Here is a 26,186-nt window from a genome sequence, read left to right as displayed (position 1 = left end):
GTTAATTTTTCTGAATCATTCCTGCCACCTCCTGCCAGCCACTAAGCAACCACTCATCCCTGGGTATATAATAAAACAACCTGGCTAGTGACTTTCCAGACATTCTTCCAGTCCTACACATGCTCTCTCTCTCATACTCACAAAACTGCCTGTACAAACACGCACAGAAAGGCAAAGCACCTGCAAATCTCTGTGCATAGACATACATGTGGTCTCTCTCTCTCTCTCTCTCACACACACACACACACACATTCATTGTGCTGACAGCTTTTACAATTTTTCAAATGGCTTCTGTAAATGTAATTGTTCATCTTCTGTCAAAACACACGGAAATAAGTTTGCTCTTCAGTGGCAGGTTCTTAATGGGAAAGAAGGATTAGCAGCAGCTTTTCAAACAAAGCAGGAGTCCACTTCATCATCTCAGCCAATGCCATCCAGGGACTTGGGATCTAGAAAGCCTCCTTCCCTGAAGCCCATTGATCCAGTTCTAACATCTGAATGTGGAGAGGTGAGGGAGGGGAATAAAGGGGTTCAGTCAGAAAATGTATTAACTGAACATTATCATAGACAGTATTTGGTCCTGCCATGAGGGCAGGGGACTGGACTCGATGACCTATCGAGGTCCCTTCCAGTCCTAGAGTCTATGAATCTATATAGTGCCCTTCACTTGCACCGAGTCTTTCATCCTTAACTCCTCCACCACTGGTCTCCTCCAAAGTCAATTTAAGGTTAGGATGTACCTGGCACGTTTGACTGCACAGCAGGTATGTTCTAACAGAGCATAACTGGCTCATCATGAGACTCAGTGTTTAAAAATTAGAGATAATTGTCCACATAGCAAAGTGGTGACCTAGCAGAGGAGGAGCACTGGGATGGGGTATACAAATTCCCCACGGGGCAACACCATGTTAATGAGCTAGTGTGGTCTCAGGCAGCCCCACCTCACCACGCCTTTGACAGATGTCCGATTTGGAGGGAATAGCCTAAAAGAGGCAAAGCACAGTCCAGTTGGTGGCAGACCAGACCTCCAGACCACAGCTCCTGGAGCAGGGCTGGTTGAAGGCAAGCACTCCTCAGATAACTGTTGCCCAATGGACCCCTTCCCTGCAGGAAGGGAGGGCATGGTGCTGATCCACTTTTAATGGGACTATTCTTCCATATTAGCTTGTGAGCCCAATTGGGACCACACCTATGAGACAACTGATCATTCTTTTTTGTGTCTGGTGACAGCTCTGGAAGGGGCAGACTCTCCAGGGCTCAGCTAGAGGGTTGAGCCTCTTTCAACTGAACTGATGTGGTGGAATGCCCAGATGTCACAGACCAGAGGCTGGGTGGGTGCAAGGCAAGGGACCTGGGGACATCCGCTAGTGGCACACAAATGTCCTTTAATGTCTCTGGGATAGACTGAGGAATTACATGTTCAGTAATAAATGTAAAATTCAGCTGACCTGGTTTTCTCGTGGTTAGTGGTTTAGTGCTAAAGATTTATCTATCAATTTGTCTGTCTAAGGTGTTGTAGAGCATTCATCACTCGAGTATCAAAATGCTAAATATAAACTAATACACAGTGGCATCAGAAAGATACCCCCATGTTTAATATCTTTCCCCTTAGCTAGTATTATCATTATTACTTACATACTACAATGTCACAGATGTACAAGGAAAACACAGTCCCTGGCCCAAAGAGTTCACATTCTAACACCAACACACACACACACACACACACACACACACACACACACAAACACTGGGCAAGAATTCAGGTGCAAAAGAGGGTGGACAAAACAATGATTATGGCTACATTGGAGCGAAACAGGGGTGAAAGTAACTTAAAGGACTTACCGGTATGCTGGCATCCTGAGCAGGAGGTGTGACCTCAACTGGAAGAGGCGTGGCCTCAACCAGAAGAGGCGGGGTCTTTAAATACCCGGGCCCTTTAAATCAAGATTTAAAGGCCCAGGGGCTCCAGCTGTGGCTTTAAATTTTAAATCCAGCAGCCTTTAAATCACCCCCGGAGCTACCAGCTGCAGAGGCAGCTGGGAGGCCCAGGGCTCAGGGGCAATTTAAATGGCCAGGGGGTCCGGCCGCTGCTACCGCAGCAGATCTCCAGATCCTTTAAATCACCGCCAGAGCTCTGCCGCCGCTACCCCAAGGCCCCGGCAGCCGGGCTCGGGGGGTGATTTAAAGGGCCCAGAGCTCCAGCCGCTAGAAGGAGCCCTGGGCCCTTTAAATCACCAGCCTGGGGAAGCCGGTCTGGCACAGCGTACTGGCTCTTGCCAATATGCTGGACCGGCTTACTTTCACCTCTGGAGCTAAATGACAGGTCCGCTAATTTATAGGAAATAGCAGATTCATAAACCTTTTTATTGGAGGGGGATAATTTCCTTCATCTTATGGTCTGTGTTTTTGGAGCCATACAACCTGTGATATAGTCCTGGCTTTGGGTTATTATGGAAAAGTTGGAAGCCTCTCCATAGTTTGGGTTGTAATTAGGGTCCTGCCAGGGTTTACCAGAGTATTGTGTCCCATTTTGGGTGCCACATTTTAAGAAAGTAGACGACAAATTGGAAAGAGTTTAGAGGAGAACAACAAAAATAATAAAAGGTTTAAAAAACCGGACCTATTAGGAAAGGTTACAGAAACTGATGACAGTCTTCAAATATGTTAATGGCTGTTATAAAGAGGACAGTGATCAATTATTCCCCATGTCTACTGAAGGTAAGACAAGATGTAATCCCCTTAAACGGCAGAAAGGGAGATTTAGGTCAGATATTAGAAAAAACTTTCTAACTATAAAGGTAGTTAAGCTCTGGAATAGGCTTCCAAGGGAGGATGTGGAATCCCCATCACTGGAAGTTTTTAAGAACAGGTTAGACAAACACCTGTCAGGGATGGTCTAGGTTTACTTATGTGACACAGATATGGCCAGGCAGGTATGTTACCCGTGTCTGGTAATCGTCTCAATATTTCACCAGAGGGGCTCATGTGTGGTTTCTGCTGAAAGCTAAAAACTAGCTGAATGTTGTGGTTATTCCGAGATGTTTGTACAGGAACTAGTTTAAGAGATATGTAAAATGTTAGGTTGCAAAACTGTTGAAGTGAAACTTGTCACCTGAAGCGAAGTGGAGTCTCAGGGCTAACTCAGTCAACATTGAGACCAATGACATCTGTGAGCCAGCACTTTGTTTACTGTCTGGGCCAGTTAGAGACTTGAGCATTTACAGAGACAAACAAACCCCAGGAGAGTTCTCTGAAGAGGGACAAGGCACATGCCTCTCTGAGAGAGGCGGGGGGGAAGCCTACCATTGCCACTCTAAGTGTGGGGTGGGACCAGGGCAATGGGATAGGACCATGGGGGCCCTGTGTTGCCTTAATCAAGCCCTGCTTAAAACGGATACTTTTAAAATTCTTTTGCAAAGTTTTAAATGTTTCTTTGTGTTCCTCTCTCAGCCCAGTAAAACCATTACAGCACAACAACATTTCAAGCATAGTAAACTTTACTGACTACTGCAAAGCAGCCTCCCTGCTGTTTTTTAATCTATGTACAGCACATGAATACCACAGTGGTAAATGCCTTAAAAATGCCAATGGACGGAACTGAGAAATTTTGACACTGGCTAGTGCAACCACAGGCAGTTTTCAAGGACAGGGACAGTAAAATGTTGAACAAATTGCCATTATTTGAAAATCAAATACAATTCTGCACTACTGAAGCTGATGTAAAAAAGACAGAAGATATTCGCTGACAGCCCCTATCATCATTAAAATCTTTCAGTGAATAAAGCAAAGATACTGGACTAATGGATCGTTTGTATACCATGGATTTTCACTAATTGATTTTTTTCCCCCTAGGACAATTTCAAAGCTACTAGAGAAGTATCAATGTTGGTTTTCAGAAATTATTAGGTTAGGCAGAATGGTTCACTTCTTAAATTTAATAATTGGATGAGCCCTTCCATCCCTTTTTATTTTTTCTTTTTAAACTGTGTTTTTATTCACCTGTACACAAAAATAGCAATTAATTTTTTTAAAAAAAAACCTTGCAATCGAGAAACCATTATGTTGCTAAGTGGCAACAATGTGTTGATCTATCACATAAAGCAAGGAAATTAAGGTATCAAGCTGGGGGGGGGGGGGGAAAGTGATGATACTCCCTTACTAACCAACCTCTGCCTTCAGCCAACAAAATGAAACATCACTCACGGATTCTGCAGATGTTCAAAATATGATCATGAGCATTCTGCTGGTCTCCTCCCTCAGGGAGTTTCAGATACACTCTTAGACAGGACTGGCTTAAGGCGTAGATGCAAAAGGTGTATGTATACAGAGTCCTTTCTTCCAGACTAGTGATGAAATCAGAATCTCAGTTTTCATTAAAATAAAAAGTGTCTAGACCTCCAGGTTGTAAAGACTCATAGACTTTAAGGTTAGACAGGACCATAGTGATCATCTACTCTGACCTCCTGCACGTTGCCTCACCCACTCCTGAAATAGACCCCTAACCTCTGGCTGAGTTACTGAAGTCCTCAAATCATGGTTTAAAGACTTCCAGTTACAGAGAATTCACCACTAGTTTAAAACCTGCAAGTGACCCATGTCCCATGCTGCAGAGGAAGGCAACAAAACCCAAAACAAAACAAAATAAAACCCAATAAAACCAATCTGACCTGGGGGAAAATTCCTTCCCAACCCCAAATACGGCAATCACTTAGACCCTGAGCATGTGGGCAAAACCCACCAGTCAGTTACCTGGGAGAGAATTCTCTGTAGTAACTCAGAGCCCTCCCCATCTAGTGTCCTGTCTTTGGCCCTTGAGGATTTTTGCTACTGGCAGTCATGGGCGACATGCCATTGAAGGCTGTCTCATCACACCATCCCCTCCATAAACTTATCAAGCTCAGTCTTGATGCCAGTTAGGTTTTTTGCCCCCATTGCTCCCCTTGGAAGGTTGTTCCAGAACTTCACTCCTCTGATGGTTAGAAACCTTCACCTAATTTCAAGCTTAAACTTCTTGATGGCCAGTTTAGAGCCATTTGTTTTTCTGCCCACATTGGCGCTTAACTTAAACAACTCCGCTCTCTCCCTGGTATTTATCCCTCTTATGTATTTATAGAGCGCAATCATATCTCCCTTCAGCCTTCTTGTGGTTAGGTGAAATAAGCCAAGCTCTTTGAGCCTCCTCTCATAATTTAGGTTTTCCATTCCTCTGACCATGCTAGCAGCCCTTCTCTGCACCTGTTGCAGTTTGAATTCATCTTTCTTAAAGATGGGAGACCAGAATTGCACAAAGTAAAGAAAAGCCTAGAAATGTGAAGTGAGTGTAACCAACATAGTGATGTCTGCCCAGTGGTGCAAGTAAGCTAATACGGTCAGGTACGCCATATCATTAAGACATTTATTCCCGGTACGCTGTACTGGGGAGACATTTTCAAGAATGAACTGTGGAGCCCTGTGCAGATACAAATTTATACCCACAGATGTAGATATCATGAATAGAAATCGGTATCCACTGAACCGCAGGGCTCTCCTGGGAACTGCAGCGGCAAACGGAACAGAACGTGGGGCTGCTGCTCCCAGGAGCCAGTGCCCCGCATTGGCAGCTCCTCCGGCGCAGCTGTAGTGCCTACCCGCAGCCCTTCCATGCAGCTGCATCTCCTGTCTGAGGTCTGTACAGCCCCACCGGAGAACAGGGCTGGGGCGATACAACCGTGCCAGAGGAACTGCCGGTGTGGGGCAGTGGCTCCTAGGAGCGGCGGCCCCACGTTCTGCTCCTTTCACTGCTATGGTTCCCGGGAAAGCCCTGCGGTTTAGCAGATACCGATTTCTATCCATGGATATCCGCATCCGCGGGTATAAATTTGTATTCGCACAAGTCTCTAGTGATGGAACATTTTTTATGAGGAAGGGTGGGGTCGGAGGGTCGGTACCATACTGGTAAGAGTTATAATCTACTTGGAACACTGTCTGCCTGAGCCTGCAGGTAGCCTCCAGTGAAAGGAGAGCAGCACCCACTAGAGCCAGGGTAGAAGACATCTGGTCTCATCTCCTCCACAACAGCAAATTCAGCCTTTGCTACTCAAGGAGGGGGGGCAGGGGGAGTCCCTGATGCTCCAATCACCTGTGCTCCTCTCCTTTGGCCTGTTGGAGCCCCAATTTTAAAGAGTGGTGGTACTCTCCCCATCTAACATCCACTCATAGCACCAAAATAAGATGTCACTCACAGACGATTAGGCAGACCTTGCCTGATATGCTTTGATCAGTAGTGGTGGACTAGTTAACAATGTTTAAATTTAAATGATTGTAATTGGACATGTTAGTTAGCATCCCACTGAGATGATCGAGGCAGTGCTCACCTTGAACTCCTTCAGGAAGCAAAGACATAGCCTGTGCACATCACAGAATGGATGGACCAACAGAGAGGTGGATGGACAGGACCTGAAGTTAAATATGAACTTCATGAAGTATTGCTTTCCCAAGGGTGCCTGTACCACTGGGATGAGAGTGATATGCTGTACGCAGATCACAACAACCCAGAGCACTGAGCTCAAGATGCGACAGTTTAAAAAAAAAAAAAAAAAAGCATCCTGCATGGCTTATAATAGCAATAATGTCCTCCGGGGTTGGGCATTTCCTAGCAGTTAATGATTGGCTGGGCTAAAGGGCCTTAGCAACTCCTCTAAGCTAGTCATTAACTGCAGGGAAATTCCCTCCCTGATGGTGGTTAATACTTAGGGGAGAGATTGTGACCATCCAAGGGAGTAAGGGGGTGTACGGACCCTCTTTATCTTCCTGCGTAGCTGTGTGTGCTACATTCAGACTGGAACTAAGGCATACATTTTGAATGGTGAGAGTAATTAGCCATTGGAACAATTTACCAAGGATTGTGGTGAAGTCTCCATCACTGAACATTTTAAAGTCGAGTGTGGCTGTTTTTCTAAAAGATCTGCTCTAGGATTTTTTTTTTTTTTTTGGGGGGGGGGGGGGGGATAGAACAGAATTCTCTGGCCTGTGTTATACAGAAGCGTAGACTACATGATCACAATGGTCCCTTCTGGCCTTGGAATCTATGAGTGATCTTCACTGGCCAATTCTCAGACCTATGGCAACAGACTGCGACACAGCCACATCCAGACCTTCTTGCTCAGGAGGGGGGGCCCCAGAATGTGGGCTGGAAGGTGAGAGAGGGAGAAAATCATAAGGGAACCCTTCCCCCCCCCCTCCACAGAAGAATAAAAATAATACGAATCCAATACTATAGCTGAGATACACAGTACATCCAGGTATCTAATGGAGGTGTGTGTGTGTGTGGAGAATTTCAAGCACTGCATTTTGGATTGGGGAACTGGGCACCCCCCAATCTTCCAGTCAACATTGCAAAAAAAATCCTGACCTGACTGCCTGATGCAAAGGACTAATCATGGAACTTGGAGTCATAAACTCTTGAATTCTAAGCCTGCCTCTGCCCCTGATTTGTTGTATGACCTTAGGCAAATCACCTAATCGGTGCGCGCCTCAGTTTCACCATCTGTAAAATGTGGTTAATCTTCCCTATCTCACAGTAGTGTTGTGATCATTTTTTAATTAATGTTTGCAAAGTGCTTTGGGAACATAAAGCACTAAGTATTATTACTTCTTTTAAATGGTGCTGTGGGGAAACATTCATGCTGCTGGGAAAATTAGGTGCAAGATTGAATCAGGCAAATGGAAGTATCTGGGGTAGTCACTGCACATTTATTTGTGTTTTTCACTCTTTGGAAGGCAGCTTTCTCACTGGTAAAAGCCACCACTCCATTTGGGAAGGCTGTGCTTTCTGTTCCCTCCAACACAATGAGCTGCTGAAGGGGTTTTCACACAGTTACAACCTTTCTCCTGTGGAACACGGAAGCCAGCCTGAGAGTGCAAAGACAAAGCATTTGGAAAATCCTGCCAGAATGCTACAGGGGCAACGAAACAAGAGTGAGTTTCGTGCTGTGCAAATGCCACGCTCCCTGTGTGCTGGCAGCAAATACCTGGCAAAGCAAAAAAAACCCAAACAAACAAACAATCCCCCCTCCCAACCTAGAGTGTTTTGTTCTGCATGTGCAGGCAAACTGGGAGGGATCCCCACTTGCACCCTCCCTTTTTTCCAGACACGCAGAAGGCGTCTGGGAGGAAGGACCATAGCTTTGGGAGGCTCTCAGCCTGTCTGAAAGGATCAGTGGGTCAGGTGCATGCTTTCTGGGGCACTTACCCAATTTCTAGGCAGGCAAAAGAACCCACCCTTTCTCTATTTGGCTCATCCGCCTTTGTGTTTTCTGGGATTGACTTAATGCCTCCTATGGCCTTTAAAGCCCAGCTGCCAAAGAGAATAAGAGAAGCATTTGGGGGGCTCCTCATGGGAAGCAGAATGCAGTCACTTAAAATCACAAAACAGAAAACAAAAGCACAGGCTAGGGAGACAGGGAACGTGGTGACTAACAATAAATGGCCTCATCTAGGCAGAATCCAGTGTGCATACGATAAAGAATTAGCTTATCTGTGGGCCACAAAAAGAGCCATGCCAGGGAGCCAAGGGGGCTTTAAGCCTGTCCTTCTCTGCCCCCTCTTGAAGCAGGAGAGTGGAGGTGGAGAGTGACATCTGTATTTTCCCTTTTGTTGCAGTCCCATTCCCCACTGGCATCCCTCCAGTGCATGGGTGCTGCAACCAAATCCCGGTTAATTATCTTCCATTGAAGGTTTAGTCTTATGTCAGCGCTGTTATTCCCAAAGTAGGAAGGGGAAGGGCAGGCAGGGAGAGAAAGCAGCTGCTTGCAAAATGAGCCAGCCTAGGAGTTCCTCCCATTCCTGGCGGCACAGGGCTGACCATCTGGAGAAGGGAGGGAGAGATGAAGAGGAAGGAAAAAAGGGAGAAAGAGAAGGGTGACAGAGAGAAGATAGGTGCGGAAGGACAGAAGTACAATAGGGAGGAAGGGGGAGTGGGTGATGGGGCAAAGGCAGGAAAGAGGAAGAAAGGGGAGAATAGGGCAGCTGGGTCCCAGATTGAATTGAGGGTGTGGCAATCCAAAAATCACTTTAAGGGCATTTACTAATTAATATGCTCACAGAGCTTGCTCAGGGCAGATGAAAGGGTCATTTAGAGAGAGGCAGTATGATCGGATTCTACAAGAATGATCTCAAGGCTGGGAGGGACTCCTACGTTTTAATCATGGCCAATGACTCACCGTGTGTTCTTGAGCAAGGCATTTAACTTTGGTGCCTCTGTTTCCCCATCTGTGAAATGAGACCAATACTACCAACCACACAGGGGTGTTTATGAGGCCAGACATGATTCATGTTTATAAAGGGCTTTGAGGCCCTTGGCTTTAAAGTTGCTATAGCAACTGCAAAGTTCTAGCCTCAGCCAGTAAAAGGAATCAATCCTGACCTGAACTGGACAGAACTAATTCAAATCATGCTGTCAACTGGTCTGGGAACCTCATTCACTCAGGCTCGCCTGGGACAAATGTTAATGCCTGGCCTGGCACATATATAACACTGTAGGAAAGACTCATGACTGCTCTCTGTTCTACTAGTGGTGCTTCAAAAGAACAGGAAAGTTCAACAACAGGGGCACGTACCCCCTTGTTCCAAGGGCCGGCTCCAGGGTTTTTGCTGACCCAAGCGGCGCGCAAAAAAAAAAAAAAAGCCGTGATCGCGATCTGCGGTGGCAAGTCGGCAGGAGGTCCTTCGTTCCGAGCAGGAGTGAGGGACCGTCCGCCGAATTGCCGCCGAATAGCTGGATGTGCCGCCCCTCTCCAGAGTGGCCGCCCCAAGCATCTGCTTGGCAAGCTGGTGCTTGGAGCCGGCCCTGCTCGTTCCCCACTGGCATGAGAGCACTGTCTACAACTATGACAGGCACTGGGGCACAGTGCTGCCAAGTGAGAAAACCCAGCATAGGAACAGCACTGGGACTGCTAAATATAGTTGCTGCTTAGGGTACTGTTAAGTGAAATCAATGAATACCAGAAGCAGCGAGGAAGCTGAAGAGACAGAGGAGGTTAAGACCAACTAAAGATGTTAGTATGAAAGGGGCAGGAAAAGCTGGAATAAGCCAAGTCATCTTAAAGCCTAATAGAGGAGAGAAGAGCATGCAATGCCCCTTTCAAAAGGGGGCGGGGGGCGTGTTTTAATTTTCCATACCAGAGGTCCAGAGTTAGGTATTGCCTAACTCTTGGTGGCCTAGTTGCAAGAAATATAGTTCCAGAAGAAGGAGGAGGGAGAGCAATCCATATATGTGAAAGGCTTCCTCCTCTTCACTCCAACTATCTTAAATGTGACACTGTAGCCTGGAGTATACATGTTCCAGCAATCACAAGGTGATACTGTAGGCTTTTGATTTTTCCCTCACCTATCTAAACCATGTGGGAAATCATCAAGGAACCCACATGAGGAAGCAGTTTCATCACCCAATTCCAGGGAAACCAAGAGGATGCTCTTTTGCGCACTGCTGAATCAGAAATACTGGGGGATGGGGCTGGTACCCATCATCTCCAGTACATTATTACTGAACTGCATCAATTTTGCCTTCAGAAGTGAGAAATTCTTTGTTACTGCCTGTAGAAGAGCTAGTACAGTGACATCTAGTGGAACTTGTGTGTGACTCCTACTAAAGAAAAGCAAAAGAGGAAGAAATGACTTGAGGCTAAAGAGATAAACATTAACATGGCAGCTCCAGCATCATCTGGCTGAGAATTAAAAATCTCCTTCCAGTCACTGCTTAGTGTCTTTAAAGTGTTATTTAAAGCAGGCTTCAAACAATTCTCATGGCATGAGTGGATTTTTCATATTATATATGAAATATAAATACACACACACACACACACAGATCTAGAATCAAAAGCTGATCGGAGGAGGAATCGGTGGCATAGCCAATACACACACATAGGTATCAGGGTTCTCCGTGTGATCTAGAGATCACATTGTCAAAGTAATGTAAAACAATCCTAGAAGGGATCTCCCACATTTTCAAAGCACAATATGTTTTGTCACAGGAATTCCTCCTTTGGTTCACTCTCCTTTGTTTTTCATGTTGTGGGAGGAATCCAAGTCCCTGCTCTCAACCGTATGCTCAAGGAATTTAAGAGAATTCCTGTAGCACAGGAGTCATGTCACTGGTGAAGCCAGGGGTGGGACAGAGGGGGGCTATAATGCAGGTCACTGTGGCCATTCTGGTTTCCACTGCAAGCCATAGACAACCACGGGGGCTGTCATCATTTACAGCAGACCCCAAGGCTGCCTAGGTTAGGCTAGAGGCTGTTTTAGGCCCCTGCAGCAGCCCACAATCCAGAAATGCAAAGATTATTTAAGCTTTGTTTTGTATCCCCTCCTCCTGAAGGCACAGCACAGCATCTGACTTTTTATTTGTATGAATTACCATCTCAGAAATGATATAGATAAAAACTGAACAATGAGAACTGGGAGAAAAATATTTCAGATGGTTTCCCTGCAAAAATGAATACATTTCCCAGAAGATCTGTAGGCTGTCTGAGATGTTTGAGCAGTGCATGGCACAAAAACTACAGACCAGATCTCCTGGTTACTGACCCAAGAGGTGAATATTAGGGAGGGAAACCTGTACTAGTGTCAGACTTAGATAGAGGTACCCTTCTTCCCCACTTCTACCCAGTGACTACTTCAGTTGGAATAAAGAGGACAAGGACTTGAATTGAGTTTCTGTGCCTTCTGCTAATAGGCTTTGTGGCTTTGCCCCGTGAAGGTTGAAAGTTATGGGCTGAAAACACCTCAAGTAAATATGTCCTTTCATATTTAATAGGCACTAAGGAAAGTGCCTATTAAACAGAACAGACAGAGCCTCAAGGAAAGGATTAAATGAATGTATTATCTGTGTCCGATGGAGGCAGGCAAATGGCTGAACTGGATTTCTAATGAACTACTGGCCAGTTGTTCGTGTGAAAGGCAAGAGGGCTCGTTTACTGGGAATAAAAGTAATTGTAATCTGTTATTAAAAGGACGGTCAAGTATCTTAGACTCAAACTCTTATTTAACTTAAAACTGTTACAGTCTTGTGAGGAGTGTCCTATTATTCCTTCTCCCTCACTCCTCTTGATTATATAGCTCCCGAGGGAGAGAAAAGGATGGACAGGTGTGGAAGACAGGTTTTATCTGCATGCATTTGGGGTGGTGGTCATAGTCATAAGTGACAAAGCCACGTTGTGCAGATCATCCCTAACTCAAACTAATATGACCTTTCGACCATCACGAACCATCATGTATGTTCTCTATGTGCCACATATGCTACAGAAAAACTATTTTAAGAATGTTTCAAAGAGTTTTGTAAACTGTTATTGGGACTGAATCCTTCTGCCTGTAAAGCCAGGTGCCTTAGTTACCATCAGCTCAGTTGTACAGGGCTCAGAGGGAACAATTAATACTGCAAAAAATGACCTAAAATAGCTTTCTTATACCTAAAAATATCACAATTTTAGACTCTTACCTCAAGTCCTTTTAAGAGTTAGAGGCAAGTGCTGATCCCATTGAGAAGCCCGGGATCTTCTCTTCCCAATGGTATAAAACTCCAGTCTCTAGCCCTGCAGAACCACATACTTAGTTTTATGTCTAGAAAAGCCATTACTGGCTGAGGACTGGACTTTCTCCATCCTGGGCTTTGAACATTGGTTACTTTGGAGGGGAAAATCCCACATTTGCAGGGAAAGAGGAAATATTACTCTGGCAGGCTGATGTTTTATCTATTTACCATCAGCTTTTTCAAGATGTACAGGGGAAGAAATGTTAGAATAAGTCACACAAAAGCAAATTAGTGGGCAGAGGCCAGGTGAAGTACTTGTTAAATGTATTGCATCACTCTGCAGTTTAATATTATCTCTATCAGCAAGCACACCTTACTGGTTTTAAAAAAAAAATCAACCTGATTTAGACGGAAAGTGAAGGCAACTGTAAATATGTCTATAGATAGATATAAAACAAATGGAAGAAAGGGGAAGTTGATAAGCATGAATATAAATCAGAAGTTAGGAATTGTAGAAAATGAGAAGGAAAGCCAAAAGAGACAGGAGAATCTATGGCCAGCAGAGTTAAGGACACTAAGGAGGAGTTTTTAAAAATATATTAGGAACAAAAAGAATCCTGACAATGGTATTGTCAATTACTAGATGGAAACCGTAGAACTAATCAATAACAATGCAAAAAAGGCAAAAGTGTTCAATAATTCAGTTTTGTATTTGGGGAAAAAAACAGATGATGTAGTCTCACCATATGGTGATAATACTCTTTCCATTACACTAGTATCACTGGAGGATGTTAAACAGAAGCCACTATAATCAGACATTTTTAAATCAGTAGTTGCAGATAACTTGCATCCAAGAGTTTTAAAAATGCTGGCTGAGGAGCTCTCTGGACTGTTAATGCTGATTCTCAGTAAGTGTTGGAGCACTGGGAAAGTTCCAGAAGACTGGAAGAAAGCTAATGTTGTGCCAAATTTTAAAAGGGTAAATGGGTAGTTATAGGCCTGTTAGTATGACACTGATCCCAGGCAAGATAATGGAGCAGCAGATATAGGACTTGATTAATAAATAATTAAAGAAGAATAATGTAACTAATGCAAATCAGCATGGGTTATGGAAAGCAGACCCTGTCAAACTAATTTGATTGTATATATTTTATGAGATTACAAGTTTGGCTGATAACAGTAATAGTGTTGACATAATATACTTAGACTTCTGTAAGGCATTTGACTTGGAATTGCATGGCGTGATAAAAAACTAGAATGATATAAAATTAACATGGAACACATTAAATGGATTAAAAACTAGCAAACTGATGGGGCTCAAAATGTACCTGTAAATGGGGAATCATCACTGAGCAGATGTATGTTCAGTGAGGTCCTGCAGGGATTGATTATTGGCCTTACATTCTTTAACATCATTATCAATAACTTGGAAGAAAATATAAAACCATCACTGATAAAGTTTGTAGATGACAAACACTGGGGGAGTGGTAAATAATGAAGAGGACAGGACAGGTTACTGATTCAGAGCAATCTGGATCATTTGGTCAACTGGGCACAAGCAAACAACACATGTGGTTAATATGGCTAAATGTAAATATCTAAGAACCTAAGAACTGCCATACTGGGTCCATCTAGCCCATTATCCTGTCCCCAAGAATGGCCTGTACCAGAGATTCAGGTGGAGTGTACAGAACAGGGTAGTTAGAGTGAACTACCCCTGTCTTTCCCTTCCCTATCCCCAGCTACTGGCAGTCAGAGCATTAGAGTCACCCCAAGACCTTCCCTCTTATCCCATGACTACTTGGTTTCTTTAAGAGCCTTTCGTAAGCAATCTTGTCAAAGGCTTTCTGAAAATCCAAGTACACTATATCAACTGAATCATTCTTGTTGACATCCTCAAAAGAATTCTAATAGACTGGGGAGGCATAACAAAAGCCATGTTGGCTGTTCCCCAACAAATCAAGTTTATCTATGTGTCTGATAATTGTGTTCTTTACTACAGTTTCTACCAGTTTGACCGCTAGTGAAGTTAGGCTCACTCAATTGCCAGAATCACCTTTGGAACCCTTTTAAAAAGTCAACATTACAATTGCTACCTTCCAGTCATCTGATACAAAGGCTTATTTCAGCAATAGATTACATACTACAATTAGTAGTTCTGCAATTTCATATTTGAGTTCCTTCAGAACTCTTGGGTGAATACCATCTGGTCCTAGTGATATTATTCTTTTTTAATTGATCAATTTGTTCTAAAACCTCTGCTACTGACACATCAGTGTGGAACAGTGCTTCAGATTTGTCACTCAAAAAGGATAGCTCTGATGTGGGTATCTCCCCCACATCCTCTGCAGTGAAGACCAATGCAAAGAATTCAGTTAGCTTCTCTGCAATGGCCTTGACTTCCTTGAATGCTCCTTTAATACATTGGTCATCTAGTGGCCTCATTGCCTGTTTGGCAGGCTTCCTGCTTCTGATGTACTTAAAAAAAAGATTCTTACCGCTAGTTTTTTCATCTTTACTAAGTTGCTTTTCAAATTCTTTATTGGCCTGCCTTATTATACTTTTACACTTAACCGGCCAGAATTGGTGAGCCTTGTTATTATCCTCACTAGGACTTGACTTCAAAAGGATGCCTTTTTGCCTCTAACAGCCTCCATTATTCAGCTGTTTAGCCATGGAGGCATTCTTTTGCTTCTCACATTTTCTTCTTGGATTTGGAGCATACATTTACTCGAAGCCTCTATTACAGTGTTTTTAAGTAGTTCTCTTGCTACTTGTAGGCATTTAACTCTTGTGACAGCTCCTTTTAATGTCCACCTAACAAGCATGCTCATTCTTGTACAGTTCCCCTTTTTAAAGTTAAATGTTACTGGGGTGGGTTTTTTGGAATGATCCCCCACCCAACAAGAAGGATTTTAAATGTAATTACATTATGGTCACTATTACTGAGCAGTTCAGCTACAGTTACCTCTTGGACCAGATCCTGTGCTCCACTTAGGACTAAATCAAGAATAGCTTTTCCTCTTGTGGGTTCCAGGACTAGTTGCTCCAAGAAGCCATCATTTATGGTGTCTAGAAATTTTATCTTGGCCTCATGCCCAGAGTTGACATTTACCTACTCAACATGAAAATAGTTGAAATCACCCATTACTATTGCACATTCTGCATTTTTAGCCTCTCTAACCTCCCTTAGCATTTCACAGTCACCATCCTGCTCAGGTGGCTGGTAGTATATCCCTACTGCTATACTCTTTTTATTCAAGCATGAAATTTCTATTCACAGAGATTCTATGGTAAATTTTGTTTCATGTACGATTTTTACCCTATATGATGCAATGCTTTAAGATATAGTGCAATTCCTCCACCAGCACAACCTATTCTGTCACACCTTTATATGTAATACCAGGGTATAAAATAATCAATTGATTATATCATTCCACCAAATTTCCATGATGCCTGTATATCAATATGCTCATTTATTGCCAGGCAGTGTAGTTCACCCATCTTAGTATTTAGACTTCTAGCATTTGTATATAAGTATTTGTATATAAGAACATGTTGTCAATGTTCAATTGCTTGCTTTCATGTGCTATATTTAGGTGGGACTCTGTTTCATTTGACTGTTCCTCACTAGCTCCTACCTGTACTTAACCAACTTCTTTCCTAGCCTCTTTACTAGGATATAGAGCTTCCCCTTTAATAAATTCATCCCTAAGGAACATTTCCGACCAAACCAAGTGCTCCTCTGCACCTGTCAGCTTCACCCCAGAACAAAGAATGTAGGCCATACGTACAAGTTGGGGGAACTCTATGCTAGGAAGCTGTGCCTCTGAAAAAGATTTGGGGCTCACTGTGGATAATCAACTGAACATGAGCTCCCAGTGTGGTGCTGTGGCCAAAAGAGCTAATGCCATCCTGGTTTGCATAAACAGGGGAATCACAAGTAGGAATATTTTACCTCTGTATTTGGCACTGGTGTAATCACTGCTGGAATATTGTGTCCAAGTCTGGTGCCCACAATTGAAGAAGGATGTTGATAAATTGGAGAGGGTTCAGATAAGAGACACAAGAATGATTAAAAGATTCAGAACATACCTTATAATGACAGACTCAAGGAGTCTCAATCTATTTAGTTTAACAAACAGAAGGTTAAGGGGTGACTTGATTACAATCTATAAGTATGTACATGGGAACAAATATTTAATAATGGGCTCATCAATCTAGCAGAGAAGTATAACACTATCCAATGACTAGAAGTTGAAGCTAGACACATTCAGACTGGAAATACGGTTTACATTTTTAACAGTGAGAGTAACTAACCATTGGAACAATTTAAACATGGGTCATGGTGGATTCTCCACCGCTGATCATTTTTAAATCAAGATTGGATGGTTTTCTAAAAAAAATCTGCTCTAGGAATTATTTTGGGGAAGTGCTACAGATTGTATTAAACAGGAGGTCAGACTAGATTATCACAATTGTCCCTTCTGGCTTTGAAATCTATATCAGGGGTGTGTATGTTTAATCCACTATTGTTGCCAAGAAATGTTCCAAGAGTAACAGTCTCTGCTTACGTAGGACCTGCACTGTGTTACTTTATGCTGCTTCATAACCAGAAGAGGTAGCATCAGTTAATTAAAGAAAAACCCATTCCCAGAGCTGTGCGAGCATTATCGATGTGCAGGTGCTTAGACAAGGAAGTAAATGGGAAAAAACAGGTTAATTAAAAATCCATGGGATACATGGAAGTGGGGAAAAGACTCTACATTATGTCTGTCTAATGGCAAAAGATGAAAACATTAAGAAAAGGGATTTTATTTTCATCCTTTTAAGAGGGTCTCACAAATAAGAAAAGCATAAAATACCAAAAATTAAAACCAACGGGCCAGAATTTAATCTTAGTTAAAATGGTCATCCAGGGTAGCTCCATTAACTTCAGTTGGTTTACTTCAAATTTGCAGTAGTAAAGATGCCCCAATGCCCCTCTAAATTTAAAAATACCCAGATTTCACCAGCAATCACAAATCCAGTACTCAGATTCTCTCTCTCCAGTGCTACTCTGCTGTCAAGCTCTAGTCAAACTTACATAAGTATATTTTAGACCAGTGGTTCCCAAACTGGGGTTCGCAAACCCCTGGGGGTTCACAGAATGTTACAGGCGGTTCGCCAGAAAAATTTCACTAATGGCGGCCAGAGGACCCCGGGCATTGGAGGCAGCAGGTGGGACTCAGTTGCAGGGCCGACAGCCTGAGCCCCAGGGAGAGCGGGATAGGGCAGTTTGGGCTGGCAGCCTGAGCCCCGCCCCCATCCCCGGGGGAGCCAGCAGCCCGAACCCCATCACTCCGTGTGGGGCTGGCAGCCCAAGCCCCAGGGAGAGTGGGGCCAGACAGTTTGGGCTGGCAGCCCGAGCCCTGCCCCCGTCAGCGAGGGAGCCGGCAGCCTGAACCCCAGCGCTCCAATCAACTTTTGGCTGAGTTTAAGAAAGGAGTACCCCCTTCTGACAGAAAAAGCTGCTGCAGTTTTGTTACCATTTTCAACAAAATACTTATGTGAGAAAGCGTTTTCCTCGTATGCAAATCTGAAAACCAAATACAGAAACAGACTTGATGCCGAACCAGACCTGAGACTTTATCTTTCTCCAGTGGTTCCGGATGGACTTCCAAGAGCTATGCTGAGCAAAGCAAGCGCATCCATCACACTGAGAAAATTTAAACGTAAATCCCTGGAAATATTCATTTTTAGGAGAGAGTTCACAAGATTTCACAATTTAGTAAAAGGGGTTTGCGGGCTGTTAACATTTGGGAACCACTGTTTTAGACTCTTGCTGCCATTGCAGATTATGCTAATATGGATGAGAAATCATTTCAAGGAATAAAACAGAAAATTAACAGTGGGATTAAATGGACTCTCATTTTTGTATGCAGCCACCATTGAGACATTGGAAAAGAACAACATTTTTGTCTCCGTTGTTTTTTTCCCTTTACTGTTGGAAAACGCTGAATTTTCTCCCTGCACTTGTGAAGCTGCAAAAGCCAATGTGACCCCATTTTGTTTTCTCCAGTGTCCATGCACCAGTGTCTACCAGATCTGTCTATCTGTTTTTTGGCCTTTCTAAAGTGCCTGTCATAGTATCTCGGCAGTTCACAGATTAAAGAAATCCGTTCAGAAGGGACAATCTGAAATTAAGCACTGACTTCTGCCTTAAAACTTGCAACTGGGTTTTTCCATTACTTCACATCTTTTGGAGAAGGTTTTGGCAGAGATGAGTCTTGCAGTGTGATACGAAAATAGGAAGGCTTGAATACTTTCTAGCTTCCCACAGGAGGGTGTTACAGGGCCTTTGCCATTGCGTTTTTCCCACTGTTGAGGAAACTCTACCTACGACTCTCCTATGTTTATACCTGGGCTCTGTCAGTTGCAATATGTTGGACAACTGCTGTGGTAAGTCTTGGAAGAAGAGGCAATCTTAGATCTAAGTTGGCCTACCCTTTCAGTATCAGACATAGGCTACCCATCAGATATTCCATTAGGCTCTTAAAGTAGTATATGCGTTGTAGATCAGTAGTAGAATCTTGAAGTGGATTTAGTTCTGGGAATTGTGGGTTTGTTTGTTTTCTAAGTTAATAACTGCAGTACAACCAGCAGTGGGAGGACAAGAGAATTAACACTGTTTCTGTATAGGTCCATGTAATGGGGTGGCACTCACTTCTCGCAAGCATCCCCTGGCTGAGCACATGTGCATGTACTCTCTTAGTCTGTTGGTGCTTTCTCAGGCAGTTTTCAGTAACTCAGCCCTCTGGCTGAGACACACACACAGTCTGTATGTGAAACAAACCAGACCCCTTCTGAGGTATACAGTCCACCAGGGACCTATCCCAGTACCCCTTCGTTGGGATCTCTGTGGCACTCACTAGGCTCAGTCTTTAAATAGTCCTGGCTCTGATATGGGGCCATACCCCCAGGGCTTCCTCCCTGGAGACAGTGTCTTCCTGCAGCCCTCCCTGGGCTCAGTCCCACAGCCCCTTCTTGGCTAGCCTTCAAATAGACCCTGGTATAGGGCCATGCCCCCAGGGCTTCCTCCCTGTAGACTCTTCACCCTTTCTGGGCCTTTCTGGCCCCAGCTGTTCTTCTATCTTCAGTCCCAGCGGCCAGCCAGGAGCTCCCTCTCGCTTCCACAGACGCTGCCAGGAACTGATCTGTCCATGGTCCTGCTGCTCCTTCAGCCAAACAGCCAGGAACACAGTCCTCACTCCTCGAGCAACTGAATGTCTCTAGCTACAGCTACTTTTATATGGCCCTCCTGGGCCCTGATTGGCTGCTTCCTGCAGCCTCTCTCCAATTGGCTGCTTTCCCCTCAGCTACTCTAGGCAGCCTGGAGGACTTCTCTACTGCTCTTTTCTGAGACTGGATGTGGTAGGAACCTGAGGACGCCAGCAGGGGACCTCTGGGCCTAGTCCACCCCATCACAATCCAGCAAAAATGGTTTTAAAAAACAATATTATGGAGATTGAATTTTTGAAAGTAAAAATAGATTTTACGAGCCAAACTCTTCTCTCCAAGACATGCCTCCAGTTCTCACTGAAATCCAAGGAAGCAGCATTCATGTAACTGAAGGCAGAGTTTGGCAGTTAGAATTCAGAGGCAATTCTACATCAGAACATAACTGATTGAACTTTGAGCCTAGAACAATTAACATTGCCTTCTTAAACATTTTTAAAATAACTATTTAAGTAACCCTACGATAGGGACAGAAAACTGAAAAAAATCTGGGAAATATTTTTAAATGATTTAAGTGAAAAAAATCTGGGAAATATTTTTAAGTGATTAAGAGAGATATTCCAATTTGATGACCTCTAGCTACAGACCAGTACAACATAGGCAGTGACTCTACAAGCTGAACTCACACAACCCACCAACATGTTGGAAACCTGATGTGGGGGGAACCCCTCTAGTTCTGCATCTATGGTACTTATATGCCTCCCACTACCATAGGATCTGAGCACCTCCCAATCTTTAGTGTCTTCATTCTTGCAAGACTTCTGTCAGATCGGGAAGTATTATCATCCCAACTTTATAGATAGAGAATTGAGGCAGTGAGAAACAAGGGGCACATTTACACTGCAGCTGGAGGTGTATGGCCAAAGGAAGCAACTCTATGCTTCCTCCTATTGCAAACTTTAGTATGGGGGGACACACTGGGGAAATGAGGGTGCATTCTGGGACTGGAAAGCAGAGTGGCTGCAGCACTGGAGGACTGTAACCTCCCCAGGGCTGTATAATAAATTGGAGCAGCTCCCACGGCTCCTCTCACTTATGCTGGGGTGCAAGTCACCTTTGCCTCCTCCTCATCCTGGGCTGAGCCTTTTGTACTGCACCTCTCAGTGTCACTGACGTCACTGGGAGCTGGAGCTGGCCCCGGCCCCTAATCCTGTACTGCATTGTTATCACAGCAGCAAACACACTGATTGCAGATTGTTGCAATGCCTACAGTGGGGAAGCATACGTTACTGCCTACAGAGAATGTTAATGAGTGCAGTGGGGAGACAGATTGCAGGGGAGCATGAGAACATAATAAAATTTTGTCTGGAGAAGTCCCTAAAGCCTCCCCAGGTGTCAGTGTTGAAGGATGCAGTTCAAAGGCATGAGCCCAAGCTCCTAAACCTCAGTCTTGCTGTGCAGATATGGAGGACATGATGTGCCGTGTATAGACCTTTGGGGGTTGTTAGTAGATGTGTGTTCTTTCTCAACCATGTAACTACTGCCAGGTGTTTTAGGTATATGTCCAGACAGAATGTACGTGCTATGTTGCCAAACATCCCACATATGTCCCTTTGGAATGGAACAGCTGTGTGGTTGATCCCAGGAATGACATAACATTCATTTCAATGGAATGTTAACTGAATGATGGCAGCCCAGCTAAGGTAGTGGAGAACCAGCAATAAAGGAGGTAATACTGTTCTGAGGGTACAGAGTGTGGTAGGGGTACCAGAGGAAGAGACATTGGACCAAACACAGATGCCCTTCTTTAGTACATTCGAATCAGAAGCTAGAGTGGGGAGCAAAGCAGGATCTTCACTGGCTCACCAACAGGCAAATTCTGCACCACATTCATTACCGAATCAGATAAACAGGAATAAACAAACTCCTCTTCTTTCCCTCATTTTCTTTCTATTTCTAGGTCTTTCACTCCCCCTTCCTTTCTCGCACTTTGATTCTTCATCCTTCTCCTGCTCCACCATTTTTCACTGCCTTTCTCTGTTTATTTCCAGTTTCTGCCTCTGATACTCTCTGTTTCTCTCTTTTTCTGTCTTGTCCTTTGTGTCCTCTTTCTCCCTGCCTCCCTATCTCACTCCTCACAGCTGTAGGCTTCTCCTCTATCCTTTTCTGTCCTTCGTCTCCCTTATCTCTACCCACCCCTCACTGACATAGCAAGACAAGTCTATTCCTTTCTCACTCTTTCTGTGGCTCTGCCAGGAGACAGAGTGTTAAAAATGAAGGATGTAAGTAATTATTTTGAGTGAAACCCTGACAGACTAGATTAAGAGAGCAACATGGGCTGCTCTCGGCAGGTGCGTCTCGTGAGTGGGAGCCTGCTACCCTTGTGCAGTGATATGCTGAGTGACCTTGCCCTAGGGAGATCCTGCCACCCTTTCATAGTATTTCATGTATTTCTTTAATGCCACAAGAAGTAAACTAATCCATCTAATTAGAAAGCAGGGTCTTTATGGTGTTCAGGAAATTCTCCTTTGAAATAAAAGGCAAGAATTTTGTTTCTGTTTCATAACATTTCTTGCTTTGCATTATTAATAGCACTTGGCACTTCCCAGCTGTTAACTAACTAATCCTTGCAAACCCCCCCTCCTCCCCCGCGAGGTGAATAAGTATTATCATCTCAAGTTTAAAGATGAAGAAACTCAGAGAAATTAAGTGATTTTGCTAAGGCCACAGAAAGAACTAGGATTAGAACTCAGGAGTGCTTGGGCTCCCAAGGCCACTAATCAGTCTAAGTCTCTCTGTAACAGGGCGGTTTTGCATCATCCTGTTAGCAGGCACTGGAATCCTACAGGGAGCCACTGGTTAATTCCTGGTCACTGACTGGGGAAAAGGCAGCTTTTTCAACTCCACCCTGGATATAAGGGAAATAGGAGTAGCCCTCTGGCAAAAGGAGCTAAATTCTGTGACAGACAGGTCGTGAGTTAAGAAGCCTAGAAGCAGCCAAACCTTAATTAGAACACTCAGACTTAAATTTATGTTGTATTAGCCTGAGTTACTTTGATAATAGAGCCAAATCCCAGGATGAGGGTAGAATTTGGAATTTATGCAATGTGTGTGTAGTCTTTGTTTGGCACAGTATCCGGTCTCCGGTGTCTTATATTTTACCATTACAACTTGCTGGAAAGTACTAGAAAATACTTCAGAGCTGAAGTGCAATCAGGAAAGAGACTATGTAAAAATGGGTGCCTTCTAACAACATAGCATTTATTAGGGCTGGTCAAAATGTTTCAATTTTTTTTTTTTAAACAAGAAATTGGATTTTTGACTAAACAAAAATGTATGTGGAAAGTGGCTGCTTTCCTTGAAGATTTTTAATCAGAAAAGCAAAAACTGAATTTTTCAATTATCATCTGAAATTTTTCAGACAAAAGAGGGCAAAACCTCAAAAATATTATAGTTTTCATTCCACAATGACATGGTTTGGAGGCAGTGGTGGTTTGTTTTTTAAACAAAAAGTCAAAATCTTCCACTGAAAATGTCAGTAAAAATGTAATTTTTTTCTTTTTTGGCAAAATTTTCCATTGCGGGAGGGGGAACATTTTCTGATCATTTCTAAATGCATATTTGGAATATTCATAACTTGTTACATGCATACAGGAAGATACAGATCCAAATTTTTAAAAGCACTTAGGCATGCTGCACTCAGCATTGCTGGGAAAATCAAGGAACAAGGACCTGGGATCAAATTTTCATGAACAATGGTTCTCTAAAATTGGGGTAATACCAATTCTCTACCTGAGAAGGGACTTGTAAAGATACTGTGGTAATGGGTGCCATATAAGTACCAAAGATATACAGAACTAGAGGGTTTTCCCCCAAAATCAGGTTCCAGCACGCTGGGGTGTTGTATATGGGGAACTCGTAGAGTTACTGTTTACGCTGTATTTGTTCTTTGTCTAAAGATCTTCAATTTGGCATATTTCTCTAACACTAAATCACTTAAAACATTTCCCATAATTTCTCAGTTTTAACGTCCCAATTTTGAGGTTACTTAAATAGTAATATGTGATCTCAGTCAATGGTGATAACACACGCTAATGTGGAGCATCACACACAAACGTAACCCAAATTGGGAATTCTGAAAGCTGGAACGGGAGAGTTTTCCTCTTCTCATACATTAATTGATAATTGTTTTCTTTTTCCTTCTCCTTGCTAGTTTAGTGCTAGTGAAAGTTGGCAGATTTAAAGCCCTGGAGGTAAAAGTCTTAATTATCCACAAAATAGGTACAGCAGCAGCAGCAAACACTTTCTTTCCCACACACACACACACACACACACACACACACACACACCCTGTCAATACACCTTACTGAAGGGACCACTTACACAGCCAAGAAAGTACTTTAATCTCCATGTCTATTCAGTACTCTTGGTCTGTCTGCTGTGATTGCCAATAAAAGTATCTGTTTGTGCTATGGACATCTCGCCACTCTGAACTAGATTCACACCAGCAAATTATTTCAGAGGCTATCAAACAGGGCTCAGATTATAAAGGATTTCTGGTACTACTGACCTGATCTCTGCTGGAATTTTGAGGAGACAGGCTCAGTATCCCATTACCAAACCTGTGAACGGTCTAGTCTCCTACTCCGCACATTTAATTTCTAACCTGACTGGGATTTATCATGGATTTTTTTCCCCCTTCTCTACAATGCATGTGTAGGTACAAAAAAAAGTCACAATCCTACTATTCTGATGGACACCTTTAGAGATAAATTGAAGGATTATCAGCAGCCAGTTGACTAGGTCCCCCAGAGTGAATTTTCCAGGTAACATGCATTAGCAAACTTCCTCCTAAGAGCCGCACTGTGTGTACACACAGAATTGGGGGCAGTTAAAGGCCATTTGCTTCTCATGTGACCACTAAACACATCCGGTTCAAAGTAAAGATACCGCCCTGCCAAACCTAACACTGTCACACTCCTCCACTCACTCTTCACTCTCATTTGTAAGGAACTGCTGACATTCAACAACAGTACATTAGCTTTGGCTGAGAAACCCCAGCAGGAAGTATTAAAGTCACAGTGGGAGGAATCCCAGCTCTGCGCTCAAAACAAAATATTGGCTCTGTAAGGAAAAGAGCACATTGTATAAAAATGAAGGGGAGAGTGACTGCACCATAAGGTGCAGACCTTCGCCATCCACGAGTGTTTGGGTCATAGGGGGAAGGTCCCTGCTCTACAGGGCTCATGTTAGAAATACAAAGGGCAATCATTCCCATCCATAAAATGTTGGAAATACAAACAAATTCCCTGGTATCTGTTAGAGAATCTAATAAGAGTGATCAAGCAAGTGTGCTGGATAAGTTCTAGTCAAGTACTGGGCCAGACATGGATCCAATCAATTCCGGAGAAGTACTGGATTAACAGGTTTTCTTCCCTGCCTCCCTCCCCAATACTTCTTCAGTACTCCATGGAAGAAGTGCCAGAGATATCTTGTAAGTGCCAATAAAGAGATTTTGTTGGATAGCCCTGAATACGGCAATCCATGTTCCTACCTAATTTGAGTACACCTCTACCTCAATATAACGGGACCTGATATAACACGAATTCGGATATAACACGGTAAAGCAGCACTCCAGGAGGGGGAGGGGGGTTGCGCACTCCGGTGGATCAAAGTAAGTTTGATATAACACGGTTTCACCTATAACGCGGTAAGATTTTTTGGCTCCCGAGGACAGCGTTATATTGAGGTAGAAGTGTATTTTTTTTTTTAAAACAGGACTAATCAGAATTTTCTCCCCCAAAAATCTTTCAAATAGATTTGAGACCTCCTGACAAATATTGATGTAGGTGATGCCTTCAAATCATGATATCCTTACTGCCACTGAGTAATACCTTACTCTACAAGCAATCCCTTCCAAAGCCAACTATTCCACATGATTTAAGAGCCCACATTGATGAACTAAACGTCTGGCTGTTTCAGCATCTTACATGGGAGCACTCATAGGCCAGTCCTGACAACAGCTCCAGTGGGGTTTGGATGCTCACCTCCGTATCCATCAGTCCAATCCTCTTCCAAAGGGGTTCAAAAGGTCAAGACTTCTGATATACATCTCATTTTCATAAGGCTCACAGGGGAGAACCATCATATAACTATACTCCAGCCTACTTCAATTAATTTCAACCAGCATATTTTTGTGTGTCTCTCCCAAACAGGTTAACAAAGTCCACACACTGTTTAATCAACAATTAGATAACACAAAGTTCAGCTCAAGCATTCTCCTCAGGTTTGGCTATTTCTTGGTTCCTATCTCAGGACAGCTCAGCCCACACTCTAGATCCTCTCTTTCCCCTGTAAAGCACCTTCACTTGTATCAGAATATATATCCCTTATATCTCACTTATACCTTAGGTAGGCAACAGTGTATTGTCTTCATTTAGTCTAGCAGAACCCACTGAACTCT

General features: G+C 43.5%; 1 protein-coding gene across 1 annotated transcript in view; it reads right to left on the bottom strand.

Annotated features, from left to right (window-relative positions):
- TMEM178B (transmembrane protein 178B) overlaps nt 1–26,186 on the bottom strand; it is a 318,474-nt gene that overhangs the window by 161,097 nt on the left and 131,191 nt on the right. The window lies entirely within an intron of this gene.

The sequence above is a fragment of the Malaclemys terrapin genome, chromosome 1 (assembly GCF_027887155.1).
Source record: "Malaclemys terrapin pileata isolate rMalTer1 chromosome 1, rMalTer1.hap1, whole genome shotgun sequence".
Lineage (NCBI taxonomy): Eukaryota > Metazoa > Chordata > Testudines > Emydidae > Malaclemys > Malaclemys terrapin.
This window is presented reverse-complemented; position numbering and strand designations above follow the sequence as displayed.